Genomic DNA, 13,549 nt, shown 5'->3' on the forward strand with positions numbered 1-13,549 from the left:
GTGTTTTAAATAACCAGCAGGGTCACCCATGGTGGAAAGGTTTCAGATGAGCTACAAAACAAAGACAGACTAGGAAGAAAGAGTGACAAACAACATGTATATATGCACATATAGGGAGTCCAGTGGGCGTTTACCAGCAGCACTAAAAAAAACTGTCACAATGCCCAGGCAGAACTCCGTTTGTGGACCGGGCTGAGACACTGGCCTGAGTATTTTGTGACCTTGAATTTTAACCCCTTAACTTACCTAATAAAATTCACAGCTGTGAGTGTGGTGTCTGATTCTGTGTGGCCGCTACAATTGATTATTGAACACAGGTGAGGAGAAAGTGCTGGGAAAAGGACGGTTGGTGACATTGTTTTGTTTGCATCTAATGCAAATTTTAATTTTATCAAAGTGGAAAACAGGCCACAGAGAGTAAATGGATTTGGAGATGACATAGTCAATTAGGAACAAAATGGACTTGTTTACTCTAGGAGAATTTAAAAGCACCTCCTTATTATGTGCTTAGATCTATTCTATAAAGAATTCATATTGGAAAACAACGTTGTTGTTGTTAAGTGCCATCAAGTTGGTTCTGACTCATACCGACCCCACATAAGGTTTCTGAGGCTTTAACAAATATTTGTGAGAGCAGAAATCCTCATCTTTGTCCTGTGGAGCAATTGGTAGACTCGAACTGTAGACCTTGTGGTTTGCAGTCCAGTTCTTATTGTATGGAGCCATCGTGCTCCTAGAAAAAAGCATAAGCTATACCACAGGCAACATGATCGACTAGAGAGTGTCTTGACTCAGTCCTAGGTTTAAATCTTGGTTCTAACAGAATGACTTTACTAACTGAACGGACTTGGGGATTTTATGACTTCCCTGGTGTGCTTATTGATGGGATCAAATGTAAAGTGTTTGGCCCATAGTAAAAGTTGAACATTATTATTGCAAGGGTTGTAGCAGTTACTCACATGCAGCAGAAGATCAGATTAAGCATGATTGCCCCAAATGAAACATTTGTCATCCTGTTTTGTGTAAAGTACATTAAAATCCATAATAACCTTCTAAGGATCTTGTGAAAATTATTCATTTGACCTCTTAGTACTTGAGAATATGAGGCATGCAGGTCTTGTAAGAGAATCAGAGAATTTTCCCTTGGAGGCAGTGAAGCAATTTAAAAAAAAAAAAAAAAAAATCCATTATAAGACAACTCTTTGCAAAAGTACAGACCCATCTCACTCATATCCTCTTGGAAGGCATGCAAGACTGAGCCTCAGACTAAATGCAGTGAAGCTCCACAAACAGCATTGCGTTTCCAAGACAACCGTGTGTGAAATGATGGTGGGAATCGCAATCACCAGACTGGCGAAGCAAGTGTTTTAATACAGGAACCTATTATGGACTTATGAGCTGTAAGCACTTTCCTTCTAAATTCAGGGCAAACACTATCACATTTTTGGGACAACGGTTTGTGTAATGATAGTCCCTGTTAAAATAGCTGGAGTACAGAGGTAAATGCTTAAAGATAAAAAGTGTATTACAGACTGACGAGCTGTAGGCTTCCCTTCCAACTGCCTAAGGCTGCGTAAGTCCTAGCAGGAATGGAGGTCACCATCCATTGGCATGGACCTGGAGAATGGGAGGATGTTAAGAGATTGTGCCAAAGATGTTCAGCACTGCTTGTTTTGTGGTCACCCTTAAGGGGCTCTGTGACTAAGACATGCTTGAGTGATGGTCTGCAGAGTGGTCACATACCAGGTACTTCTCAAAGAGTGTGACCAAAACATGTCTACTCCTGTTCCATGAAAGCACAATGATGCCTGAAATGTCAACATGTGATTTGACATGTGACTCGAGGCACCCTGCCATTAAAGATATCCATATATAACCTTTAGAGGAACTGACCTCATGTCACTTTGAACAGTGAGTTAACAGGGACTTAGTCTGTCAGTTTATGGTTTCTCTATTACTTTAGGTTCTGATGTGGTGCTGTAGGATAAGCACTGGACTGCTACCCACAGGTTGTTGGTTCAAACCCAACAGTTAGTCCTCGGAAACTCTCTACAGGGTGAGTTGCAGCTGACTTGACAGCACTTAACAACAACAGCTACTTTAGGGACATGGTCATAGGTACTAGCCTGCATTACAGTTTGCCATGGCTTCAAAGACCCTATGGAGGATGTTTTGAGATGGGCCTTAAAAATAAGTTTAAGGGTAATAAACGAAATAAAAAAGTATTAAGTGGAAGAGCAATGACTTAAAGAAATGATTCTGAAAACCAAGTCTCCATTTTTAGTTGGGAAGTTTATACTGAAAGTTCCTTTTAATTTCAAAGATAATGAAAATTGAGAAAATAATTTCTAAAGCTTTTTCTAGAAAAGAACAATAGAAGTCTTTGGCAGATGTGTTTTATTACATCAAAACTCATTTTGTTTTCTTTAAGCAATGAAGTGTAGATTTCTTCTAGAGTCTAAAAGGCAAAATCAAACTTACACTTCACTTTGGTTCTAAATGTAAGGTTTTTGAATTCTCAGAAGCTAAGGATGTTTTCTTTTTTGGACTTGGAGGACCCACATCCAAGTTTCGAAGTTAGCAGTTGTCGTATCCAACAAGTGGCTATACTCCACGACCTGCACAGAGAGATTAAACCCGAGTAAGGGAGATGGGAGATTAGAAAAAAAGGAAGATGCAAGACACATAATGAAAATAGTAAAGTTGGTACCAGGTGGGTCACAGCACTCTGATGGAGATACTACGACTCCGACTTAGGTCCAGCATGTTTATTATATACACAAATCAAAGGAGGTACTGGGGGCAGGGAAAAGAAAAACATCTAGTGTATTAATGCAAACAGTAAGTACCAGAAGAATGTAACTTGTGGTTGCTAAGGAGACAGAGAGGGCAAGATGTTTTTGCAGACTTGAACTGAAGGTCATACAAGGGAAAAACCTTGTAAGTTCCCTGTCCCCGAAGCAGCCCTGCAAGTTCTTCAGGGGGGGCAAGATGACCTGGGAGCAGCTTGATTTTCTGGACCACAACTGTTTAGTTACAATCCTTCAGTTAAACTACCCCCAAGTCTGAGAACTTGAGCTCAAATCACTCTCAACAAGCAGTGCTTACCAGGATATTTTATCTCAGATAATTGGAGCCCTGGTATGGTGCTGTAGGATGAGCACTGGACCACAAGGTTGTTTTGAACTGTGCAAGATCAGTGGTTCAAAGTGACCAGCTGCTCCTTGTAAACCCTATATGGAATTGACTCGACAGCACTTAAAAACAACAACAAATAAAGAGTTTGAATCTTTACCAAATTTTAATTTCACCAATATGGCTGAACATTGTAATAAGAATGAGAGGAGATGTATTCTCCCCCAAATGGTCTGTGTGTAATTTGAGATTTATTGACAAATAGTGGATTATTGCATTGATTTTCATAAAGCACTGAGTCTGTTCTGCAGGGTAGGGAGGGGTGATGTCCTTAACACTATGGAAATATATAGCAAACTATAAGAAATGATCCCTCACTTTAAGAAATCTACAATCTGTTTGAATAGATAGAAATAAGAAATGATGAGGTGAATATCAAGAAAAATCATAAAAGCTAAATTTGTACTAATTTCAGTGATAAGTGGGTGAGGAAAAATATTGTGACAGAATCAGGGAAGGTATTTTCTGGGCCTTAAGGCTTTCGAGGTTGGGTGGGATTTATATCAACAGAGAGGACGCTTTGCCATTCAACATGAACATGACCACCATTGTTGTTAGGTGTTGTCAAGTCAGTTTCGCCTCTATTTATACACAACAGAATGAAACACTGCTCTGTCCTGGACATACTCACAATTGTTAAGTTTGAATCCATAGCTGCTGCCACTGAATCAATCCATCTCATTGAGGTCTTCCTCTTTTTCACTGACCCTTCATTTTACCAAGCATGATGTCTTTCTCCAGGGAATATGATAACATGATAACATGTCTGAAGTATGAGAGCTAAAATCTCACCATCCTGACTTCTAAGGAACATTCTGGCTGTACTACTAAGGAACATTCTGGCTGTACTACTAAGGAACATTCTGGCTGTACTATTTATCAGACCGATTTGTTTGTTCTTCTGGAAGATCTTTGTACTTTCAGTATTCTTTTCTAACACCATTAATTCAAATGTTTCTATTCTTCTATGGTTTTCCTTATTCATTGTCCAACTTTCATATGCATATGACACTACTGAAAACACCATGACTTAGATCAGGTGCACCTTAGTCCTCAAATGGATATTGCTCTTGAACACTATGACCACCATAGTTTGTCTAAATCTATTGGTGCACAAGAGTGACAGATCCTTTTTAGCAAGAAATCCCTTAAGACATGAAGTAAAGAACTTGGGGGGCCAATCCATTATGATCTTATTAAACTGAAGTGATGAGGACTGGAAGAGTAAAGAATGGGATGGTAACTTGACGTCTTTCAGGGCCAGGCAGACAACTGAAAGGCGTGAAACAGACCACGTGTGAGAAAATGAGGACTTTGGGAACTGCTGGAAACTGCGTGCACCTATAGACAGGCATTCATGTACAGATAAAGCAATTTTCTAGAAAAATAGCTGTGGGCTGCCAACTCATTTGCAGTAACATTCATAATTCCTCTGAGCTATGCTTTGCCTTAATGTGAATTTGAATACACTCAGTTTTCACAGTAGAATTTTCCTGAGAACCTTACTTGGAATTCCCAGTGGCCCCTGCTCCTGCCACTTGCTTCTCAAGAGGTCATCCCACCTCTCCCCAGACCAACTTACACTAAAGCTAAGATGGGAAAGTTTGTTCTCTGAAATGGCCCTGAACTTCACTGCCTCTTTCTTTGTTGCCTGTTCTGTTTCCTCTATCTCTACTGTCCTTCCCCAGTTGTCACTGGATTATAAGGATTGAAAAGGAGCTCTGGGAGGGTAGTGGTTATGAGTTGGGCTGCTAACCTCAAGATCAGAAGTTAAAAACTACCAGCTGTTCTATGAGAGAACAATGACGCTTTCTGCTCCCATAAAGATTTACAGCCTCGGAAATGCTATGCAAGGTCACTATGAGTTGGAACCGACCCATGGCACACCATAATGACGGAAAGTGAACCCAAATGAGCTTAAACAAAACACAGGAATTGCTTGCCTCAGTACATTTAAAGTCCAGGTGTTGAGTTGGTCCTGAAGACTGAAGTAATAAGTCTTTAACTCCCTAGTTTTGTGCATTTTCTGTGGATTGACCTCATCCTGCTAGTTTGTGGCTAGTCTTCTTTGTCCATTGGGGGGTGGTTCATGGGGAGTATGGAAATCAGTGCAACTCCAGCTTTACATCATTCTGCCTCAGTGGCCCTGAAGGATAGAACGCATGCGTCCCCCATCAGTTAGAGAGAAACAGTCACAGAGGAGAACTCTGATAGGTGTGACCTGCAGACTATCTATGATAGACCAGGAATAGGCCACATGGCCTCCCTTTGGCCAGAGGTACCATGTGGACATAACTCATTTTTTACAGAGAAAGAGGAAGGAATTTCCCAAAAGGCGGTACAAACTATAATCAACTACAATCAACAACACTATCAACACACCTACACTATTCTAAGGACTTTTTCCAGGACACAGTGCAGCTCAGCGCAAACAGCATAGATTCTCTTACACAAATATTCAAAGTCCAGCTCTACTACTCCTTGTTGTGTAAAATTGAACTAATTAAATGAGTACTGGGAACTTCCATTTGTTTATTTCTCCCTGGAGATGGTGGTAGTTTCTCCCCTCCCATGCCAAATTTGTGATGAGAATGAAATGAAATGAAAGAGTATCTGCAATGTGTCCAGTTCCTTGCTTAGAATCTAGGAAGCTCTCCATATTGTTACTAATTTTGGAATTGTTATTATTACAACTTTTTGATGATGAATACTATTCTTTTTCTCTTTTCTAGTCCTACTTTTTAATATCCCAAGCCAGAAGAGACCACTTTTAACTTTAACTGGGAACAATCTTTAGCATTTATCATTCTTTTATATAAATGTATTTATTTGTGAAGGTACTCTCCTTTTTACTTTTCTGAGTCCTAGTATGGCTCTGTAGATAAGCAGTCAACCACAAGGTCAATTTGAACTGCAAGGTTGGCGGTTCAAACTCACCAGCTGCTCCTTGGAAACCCTATACAGGTTCGCTATGGGTATGAATCAACTTGATGGCACTTAACTACAGCACTTCCTGCTAAAGAGACATGCATTTCTTCTCTGTCCACTTCCCCCTCTCTCTTCTGCCCCCACTCTCTTTGGCTATACTTCTTGTATTTTTCAAACAAGAGATGAGAGAGAGAGAGAGATGATCAGAAACACAGTGGGAAAAGAGTAAGAATAGAAAAGATGAGGATCAGGTAGCCTGAACTTGGAGCTTGGGATTTGAGTCAAGAAAACTTCTGTGCAGGGAAACAGAAGAGGAGATTGAAGAAGATGAAGTGGAGATCAAATGGAATGTTTAATACAAAATTTTCAAGATGTAAAGTCTATATGCATCAAATATATTGACTTTTTCTCTCTGATACACAACCATCAGATTAACGTTTCGCTCCAAAATAGGAAACAGGTGTATCTTGTTTGCAAAATGTGTGCAGCACTACAAGCGAAAGTTCACAGAGATATGCCGGTAGACCTAGAGTTTTGGTAAACCATATATCTAATTATATTTTGTGTTTATTAAAGCATCCACTAACGAATGTTCAGGAACAAATCAAGGAACTAAAGGTAATGACCCTTTAATACCATTTTTCCTTGAGCTAACCAACTCCACAGTACTTAACAACAACAACAACATCCTAATGTTTGCAGGGCCTGGTGTACCCAGGGACTAGACGAGAAGATCAAGCTGTTGTTATCTGATAGAACAAGAGGCTTTGCTGCCTCTGCTTACACAAAACACTGCAATGCAGTGTTCAGCCTGGCCCCAATATGGGCTAGAATGAGAAAAAAATAATCTTTTTTTATTCATTACTGGGAAACATTTGCCGAGATAAGTATGAACTATAATACTCATGATTAGATCTTTTCTCACCATGAAAGTAAATGGGAGTGATACAACCTACTGATAAGTCACTTGATTAAAATGCCAATAGTTTCTAAGTTAGAGGGACCAAATGACCTTATTATTATTATTGCAGGGGGTGGTGGTGCCAGGGGACACCTTTCTTCTAAACTTGAGTTGTTGTTAAGTACCATGGAGTCGGTTCTGAATCATAGTGACCCTGCACAGGGTTTCTCAGGCTGTAAATCTTTACGGGAGCTGAATGCCTCATCTTTCTCCTGCAGAACCACTCACTGGCAGTTTCGAACAGCTGGCCTTGAGGTTGGCAGCCTGCCTCATAACCACTAAGCTACCAGAGCTCCTTCTAAACTTGAAAGGGAGGAAATATTTAGCAATCATTCCTGATGAGTTTCTAAATATTCTTTTCAATTTCATTTTCTGGAGCACTTTCCTTTTCGATATTCCCTCACTCAAAAAATAGAAACATTCAAGCAAACTTTACCCCATCCACTCGTTCGTGTGGCCCAACACCCTAAGTTACAATTAACCAAAAGGAGAGAGCAGTTATTGGCTTCAGATACGTAGTTAAGTATCAGCACACTTAATTAACACACCTCCTGCTACGCACCTCATGCAAAGCGAATACTCCATTTGAATGGAGGCTTGTGTATTACTATGATGCTGAGCAGTTTCAGTGGAGCTTCCAGACAAAGACAGACTAAGAAGAAAGACCTGGTGGTCTACTTTTGAAAATCAACCAATTGAAGCCCTATGGGTAATAATGGTCCACTCCCCAATGGATCATGGGGATGGCACGAGACAGGGTGGCATTTTGTTCCATTATTTATGAGGGTCATTATGCAGTAGTTTGACAGCAGCTAACACCAACAAGGAGTCCTCTTGTGGCATTGTAGACTACAGCACTGAACTGCAAGGTCGGTTTGAACTGCAAGGTTGATGGTTCAAATTTACCAGCTGCATCTAAGAAACCCTATTCAGGGTCACGATGAGTTGGAACAGACTTGACAGCCCTTGTTAGTAACAACAACAAAAACTCTGATGCCTATCTGTGCAGCAAGGCTGATCAAGAAATACTATGGAAACTCACAAGGCATTTAATAAAAATAGGAACCAATGTTTAGAGAGAAGCCTGACCCACATTTCCTGCTTTGGTTGTACCCCAGGCCTGGTGACACAGGAACCCTGAGAGATGACCAATTCTAGTGCCAGAGGAGTTGTGGTTGAGGAACAGTAAGATTGATACTCTTCTGAATGCAATTTTCCATCAATAGAAATTTCTGTTGTTGTTAAGTGCCAGAGAGTTGGTTCCAATTCATAGTAATCCAATGTGGGGTTTCCGAGGAGTGACTGGTGGGCTTCAACTGCTGAACTTGTGGTTTTCAGTCCAGTGTTACCTTACAGCACTACATCAGAACTAGAAAAGTTTAAAAAGGCTTGGGCATCTTAGAAACACCTGCATCATTTCTCTTCCTGATGTCTCTTCATGAACATTTGGATAACAGCTGATGGACTTCAAATGAGCACATAGGTTATATGTTTAAAAAAAAAAAAAAATTAAAGGGGATTCTTAGCTTTATACAATAATAGAGAAAACCTTAGAGTCTGTTTTGTTCAAATTTTGCATTTTTACAGATGAAGGATTGAAGCTTTAGATCACAAAGGTTAAGTCTCTTTAACCACTCGGCCAAAGCTACACAGCTCAGTCACGGCCAAGATAACAGTAGTCATTTTTTTCCTGACATGAGTTGTTGTTGTTGTTGTTAAGTGACATTGAGTCAGCTCCGACTCACAGCGACCCTGCAGAGGGTTTCCAAAAAGCAGCTGGTGGGTTTGAACCTCCAACCTTGTGGTTAGCTGTCCTGTGCTTATCCTATAGTGCCACACCAGGACTCCTGGGAGATATTGCTTACTTATTTCTTTTTTACCTTTTTAAGGGTGTAGCTTGAAACCTTGAGAAAGGTGTAGATTAGGTGGGTAGTCTGAATGGAGGAGGTCTGCACAGAATTAACTGTGCAGTTCTGCCCACTCAGTATCTCAGGATATTGCTTTTGGAAGCAGAGAACATAACCCCTTTACGATCAGGCAATGTGTGCACTCTTAATTTGTATAAAACAGAGGGAAGTATGTAGGCCAGTGATGCGCTACGCCTGTTAGGGTGTTAGTTACTAATAGCTCTGCCTCTTTCCTTAGATGGAGGAGAGTCTATCATCATTGTCTGCCATACCTCATGTTGCCTTTCATCCAGTTCTTATACACAGCTATTTGCATTTACTCCTAGGGTGTGAGATCACAGGGAAGCCACACAGATTTAAAAACGTGTTTAACCAAATTGGTGACACTGCCAACACTGGGGCCTGAAATGAATCCATGGGCCTTTTGATTATACCCTGACTTTGAAGTCACCCTAATAGGACTAAGACTATTACTAAGAATACTTGTTTGTAGCCATCCACTGATTGCAGAGGAAGGATAAAACATATTTTATTTGGAATAAACCAGTGCATATACAAAGTGGAACACTAGGAGCAATAATTTTTGACTTACCCTCATGTATAAAGATGTACATATACTACAAAGTCAGTGGTTCAAACCCACCAGAAACTCCTCAAAAACCCTACACATGGTTTCTATGGGTCAGAACCAATTCGATGGTAGTTAACAAAAACACCACCACAAGGAAGACCAGTTAATACCATTATTCACATTTATGTACCAACCACTGAAGACAGTGATGATAAAACAAGAAATCTACCAATTTCTTCAGTCTGAAAGTGACCAAACATGCAATCAAGATACACTGATTATCACTGATGATTGGAATGCAGAAGTTGGAAACAAAGTGGAAGGGTCAGTAGTTAGAGAATATGGCTTTATTGATAGAAGTGATGCTGAGAATCACTTGATAGAATTATATAAGCCTTCTGCAAAGGCTTATCCATTGCAAATGCCTTTTTTCAACAACATAAAAGATGACTATATATGTGAGTCTCACCAGATGGAATACACAGTAATCAAACTGACTACATCTGTGGAAATGTTGTTGTTGTTGTGTGCCGTGGAGTCGGTTCTGACTCATAGCGACCCTGTACAGGGTTTCCGAGGCTGTAAATCTTTACGGGAGCATAAAGCCTCATCTTTCTCCCGCAGAGCCGCTGGTAGTTTCGAACTGCCGACCTTGAGGTTAGCAGCCCGATTCGTAACCACTATGCTACCAGAGCTGGTGGGAAAGTTCCATATCATCAACCAAAACAAGGTCAATATCATCAATTGCTCATATGCAAGTTCAGGCTGAAGATAAGAAAATTAAAACAAGTCCATGAAAGTCAATAAATGCCCTCGATCTATTCCACAGGGATAAGGAGAACATTCTTTTAATAGATGTAATGTTTACACACTAACGACAGAAGACCAGAAGAGTTGTGATATAACATCAAGAACATAATTCATTAAAAATGCAAAAGGTCATTAAAAAGCAGGAAAGAAACAAAGACCAAAATGGATGTTAAAAGAGATGCTGAGTGTTGTTCTCTAGTGTAAAGAAACTAAAGCAAATGGAAGAAATGAGGAAGTAAAGGAGCTAAACAAAAAATGTCAAAAGGCAGCTCCAGAAAACTAAGTATTATAATAAAATGGGCGAAGACCTAGAGCTAGAGAAACAAAAAAGGAAGAATACGCTCAGCATTACTCAAGCTGAATGAATTGGCCAAAAGGTTCAAACGTCAGATTGCAATATTGAAGGATTCTATGGGCAAAATATTGCATGATGCCGCAAGCATCAAAAGAAGATGGAAGGATACATGAGATCCCTGTATCAAAAAGAGCGGGGTGATGCTCAGCCAATTCAGGAGGTAGCATGTGCTCCACAATTGATGATACTGAAAGCAGAAGTCCAAGACATTCACTGAAAACAAAGCTGCAGAAATTGATGGAATACAAATGGAAGTGTTTCAACAAACTAATACAGAGCGGGAAGTGCTCACTCATCTATGCCAAAACATTTGCAATACAGCTACCTGGCCAATCAATTGGAAGAGATTTCATCATTTGTGGCCATTTCAAAGAAAGGCAATCCAACAGAATGCAGAAATCATCGAAAAATATTCTTAGTATCACTTGGAAGTAAAATGTTGCTGAAGAAAACTAAAAATTATTGTAGTAGTGCATATACAGAGAGCTGCCAGAAATTCAAGCTGGATTCAGAAGACAATGTGAAATGAGATATGTCACTGCTGACATCAAAAGGGTCTTGGTTAAAAGTAGAGAACACCAGAAAGATGTTCACTTGTGCTTTACTGACTATACAAATACATGCAGCTATGTGGATCATAGTAAACTATGGATAACATCGCAAAGAGTGAGTATTTCCGAACACTTAATTGTGTAAAGAGTTCTGGTGTGGCACTGTGGGTTAATGCATTGGACTGCAAAGTTGGCTGGAAACACAAGCTCAGCAGTTCAAGCTCACCAGCTGCTCCTCAGAAACCCTGTACAGGGTCGCTATGGGTCAGAACCAACTTTACAGCACTTATCAATAAAAAACAAATCTTGTAAATGAGGAACCTGTACATAGACCAAAATACAGTTGATAGAACAAGGTGATACTGAATGATTTAAAATCTGAAAGTGTACCAGGGCTGTAATCTTTCATCATATGTATTCAATCTATATGCTGAGCAAATAACCTGAGAAGCCAGATTATATGAAGAAGAATGTGTCAACAGGATTGGAGGAAGAGACATTAACAATCTGAGATATGCATATGATAGGACCTTGCTAACTGGAAGTGAAGAGGATTGGTATACGTACTTTTGAAGATCAAAGACTACAACCTTCAGTGTGGAATGCACCTTAATATAAAGAAAACAAAAATCCTCACAACTGGACCAATAAACATAATGATAAATGGAGAAAAGATTGAAAAGGTCAAAGACTTAATTTTGCTTGGCTCCACAATCAACACTCATGGACACAGAAGTCAAGAAATCAAATGACATATTACATAGGTAAATTTGCTGCAAAAGATATCTAAAGTGTTAAAGAGCAAAAATATTAGTTTGAGGACTGAAGTGGGCCATAGGCCTGTGAAAGGTATACAATGGATATGAAAACCATACAAGAATCAATGAACTCGAATTATGATGTTAGGGAGGAATATTCAAAGTGCCATGGAATACCAGAAGAACCAATAAATTTATCTTAGAAGAACATGCTTGATAAAGTGGAAGGGTAATAAAGAAAGACACACTGAAACAAAGGTAGCAAAAACAGGCTTAAATACAACAACACTTGTGAGAGTGTACAGGACAGAGGAATGTTTCATTCTGTTGTACATACGGTCGTTCTGAGTCAGAATTGACTGGATGGCACCTATCAACAAAACAATCTATATACACAATACATATATATAAGGAGCCCTGGTGTGTTACGAGTTGGGCTGCTAACCTCAGTGTCTGCCTGCAGTTAGACTCTACCAGCCATGCTGCAGAGGATGAGACTTTCTACTTCCATAAAGAGTTATATCCTCAGAAACCCTATACATGTTGTTGTCATTAAGTGCCTTCAAGTTGGTTCTGACTCATAGCAATCCTGTATAGGGTTTTTGAGGAGCAGCTTATGAATTGGAACTACTGACCTTGTGGTTCACAGTCTAGTGCTTATCCTACAGTGCCACACCAGGAATCCACCACCACCTATATATACAGACATACATCCATACATTCATAAATGTATAAATAACCAGTGCATGGCTATATACGATGTCTGACTTCATATGTTGTTATTGTTAGGTACCATTGAGTTGGTACTGACTAAAAGCAACCCTGCATAGGGTTTCCAATGCTTTTAAAAAATCTTTGCAGGAGCAGTAAGCCTCATCTTTCTCCTGTGGAGTGGCTTGCAGGCCTGAACTGCAGGCCTTGTGGTTCACAGTCCAGTGTTTATTGTATAGAGCTGCTGTGCTCCCATGGCTACATATATACACATACACACACACACACACACACACACATATATATATTTGCTGTTGGTAAGTGCCATCCAGTCGGTTCCAACTCACAGCCACCCTACACAGGGTTTCCCAGGAGTGGCTGGTGTTTGAACTGCCAGGTTAGACCAGGACTCCATTATATATATATGGAGCATTGCTGTGGTGCTGTGGGATAAAGCAGCACTGGACCTCAAGGTCGGTTTGAGCCACAAGGCCAGTGGTTCAAACTCACCAGCTGCTCCTTGGAAACCCTATATGGTTGCTATGACTTGGAACCAACTCGATGGCACTTAACAACAATGTGTGTATAGACAGGTAAATAGAGAGATAGAGACATAGATATGGGTATAGATAGATACATAGAGCTCTGGTAACACAGTGAAAGAGAGAGAGAGCTCTGGTAAAGTAGTGGTTACGAATCAGGCTGCTAACCTCAAGATCAGCAATTCGAAACTACCAGTCATTCTGTATGAGAAAGATGAGGCTTTCTGCTCCTCAGGGTCGCTATGAGTCAGAATTGACTC

This window comes from Chrysochloris asiatica, unplaced genomic scaffold, assembly GCF_000296735.1.
Source record: "Chrysochloris asiatica unplaced genomic scaffold, ChrAsi1.0 scaffold00121, whole genome shotgun sequence".
NCBI classification, from domain to species: Eukaryota; Metazoa; Chordata; class Mammalia; order Afrosoricida; family Chrysochloridae; genus Chrysochloris; species Chrysochloris asiatica.